This window comes from Budorcas taxicolor, chromosome 15 (assembly GCF_023091745.1).
Source record: "Budorcas taxicolor isolate Tak-1 chromosome 15, Takin1.1, whole genome shotgun sequence".
Lineage (NCBI taxonomy): Eukaryota > Metazoa > Chordata > Mammalia > Artiodactyla > Bovidae > Budorcas > Budorcas taxicolor.
Genome location: NC_068924.1, coordinates 14,978,603 through 14,981,612, shown reverse-complemented (window position 1 = coordinate 14,981,612; position 3,010 = coordinate 14,978,603).

Genomic DNA, 3,010 nt, shown 5'->3' with positions numbered 1-3,010 from the left:
ATTAAGAAGAGGTGGCAGAAATACACAGAAGAACTGTACAAAAAAATCTTCATGACCCAGATAATCACGATGGTGTGATCACCAGCCTAGAACCAGACATCCTGGAATCTGAAGTCAAGTGCGCCTTAGAAAGCATCACTACGAACAAAGCTAGTGGAGGTGATGGAATTCCAGGTGAGCTATTTCAAATCCTAAAAGATGATGCTGTGAAAGTGCTGCACTCAATATGCCAGCAAATTTGGAAAACTCAGCAGTGGCCACAGGACTGGAAAAGGTCAGTTTTCATTCCAAGCCCAAAGAAAGGCAATGCCAAAGAATGTTCAAACTACTGCACAATTGCACTCATCTCACACACTAGTAAAGAAATGCTCAAAATTCTCCAAGTGAGGCTTCAACAGTACGTGAATCATGAACTTCCAGATGTTCAAGGTGGTTTTAGAAAAGGCAGAGGAACCAAACATCAAATTGCCAACATCTGTGGATTATCAAAAAAGCGAGAGAGTCCCAGAAAAACATCTACTTCAGCTTTATTGACTATGCCAAAGCCTTTAACTGTGCATCACAACAAACTCTGGAAAATTCTTTGAGATGGGAATACCATACCACCTGATCTGCCTCTTGAGAAATCTGTATGCAGGTCAAGAAGCAACAGTTAGAACTGGATATGGAACAAAAGACTGGTTCCAAATTGGGAAAGGAGTACGTCAAGGCTGTATATTGTCACCCTGCTTATTTAACTTACGTGCAGAGTACATCATGAGAAATGCTGGGCTGGATGAAGCACAAGCTGGAATCAAGATTGCTGGGAGAAATATCAATAAGCTCAGATATGCAGATGACCCCTCCCTTATGACAGAAAGTGAAGAAGAACTAAAGAGTCTCTTGTTGAAAGTGAAAGAAGAGAGTGAAAAAGTTAGCTCAAAGCTCAACATTCAGAAAACTAAGATCATGGCATCTGGTCCCATCACTTCATGGCAAATAGATCGGGAAACAGTGGAAACAGTGAGAGACTATTTTTGAGGGCTCCCAAATCACTGCAGATGGTGACTGCAGCCATGAAATTAAAAGATGTTTGCTCTTTGGAAGAAAAGTTATGACCAACCTAGACAGCATATTAAAAAGAAGAGACATTACTTTGCCTACAAAGGGCCATCTAGTCAAAGCTATGGTTTTTCCAGTGGTCATGTATGGATGTGAGAGTTGAACTATAAAGAAAGCTGAACACTGAAGAATTGATGCTTTTGAACTGTGGTGTTGGAGAAGACTCTTGAGAGTCCCTTGGACTGCAAGGAGATCCAACCAGTCTATCCTAAAGGAAATTAGTCCTGAAAATTCATTGGAAGGACTGGTGCTGAAGTGCAAACTCCAATACTTTGGCCACCTGATGTGAAGAACTGACTCATTGGAAAAGACCCTGATGCTGGGAAAGACTGAAGGTGAGAATAGGGGTCGACAGAGGATGAGATGGTTGGATGGCATCACTGACTCAATGGACCTGAGTTTGAGCAAGTTCCAGGAGTTGGTGTTGGACAGGGAGGCCTGGCATGCTGCAGTCCATGAGATTGCAAAGAGTTGGACATGACTGAGTGACTGAACTGAACTGAACTAACATACAAAAGGGAAAAAACTCATAAGGTGATATTTATCTGCCTCTGGATGGGGAAATAACTTTCTAAACTTAAAAGCCATGAAAGGCATTACGTAGGAAAAACAGACTCAACTTTTTAATAAGACTGAAATGAATGTCAAAAATCATTTAAAACTAAATATAAATTTAAGAAATGGCAAACTGGGAAAAAACTAACTAGATTCAACAAGAGGTTTAATATGTAAAATATTCATATATAATGTAAAATATGTGAAATAGTCACATAATATGTAAAATGTTCACATAAGTAGATGAGGCAAAACACTAGAAGCATAATAGAGAAAAATGGGCAAAGGATATGAACCAATGCATATGATAAAATCCAAATGGCTAACATTCATTGAAGAAAAACAAATCAATCTTAGTAGTAATCCAAGAAGTATAATTTAAAACTTGAGCTACTCTTTTTCACTTACAAATGATTAAAAGATTTTTTTCAGAGCAAAGTTAATAGTAAGGATGTAAAGTGATATCTTTCTGGAAAATTTTGGCAATATGAGTTAAGGATCTTAAAATATTTAAACTTTGCAATGTGGTAATTCCATTTCTAAATATCTAATCCAAGGAATATCATTGTTTAACTGATATTTTACTTTATATATTGATCTAAGTACTTAAATATAGGATATTTATAAATGAGTAATAATTATGGAAAAGTAAAAAATAATAACTGTACAACAATAGGAGGAAAGTTGAGTCACTTATCTCCATCAAATAGAATTTATTGAGCTGTCAAATATTATGGTTATAATTATTTTCAATAAATGGTTAGTAGACATTATAACAAGAAGAAATTTATTAAACACACCATTTAGATATTGACTGTCAGCAGAAACAATGGGTACTGCTTGAGGCCTTTTGTCAACAGTCCTCATCTGGAATAATAACTTTGAAATATGCATGTAACATGAAAGACAAGAAGGCTTTCCTGCTGTCTTTAAATTGTTGTGAGCATTCTAGACAGTGGCCACAGTGAGAGGGATTTTTAAACTTCATTTCTCACCTTCTTAGTTTAAAACACACACACACACAACCCCCAGGAAATCTTGGAGAAATTATTATTATTTTTTTAAGAGTGCATGAAAACAATTCTTTTTTATTTTTTTATTTTTACTTTATTTTACTTTACAATACTGTATTGGTTTTGCCATACATTGACATGAATCCACCACGGGTGTACATGCATTCCCAAACATGAACCCGCCTCCCATCTCTCTCCCCACAACATCCCTCTGGGTCATCCCCGTGCACCAGCCCCAAGCATGCTGTATCCTGCCTCAGACATAGACTGGCAATTCGATTCTTACATGATAGTATACATGTTTCAATGCCATTCTCCCAAATCATCCCACCCTCTCCCTC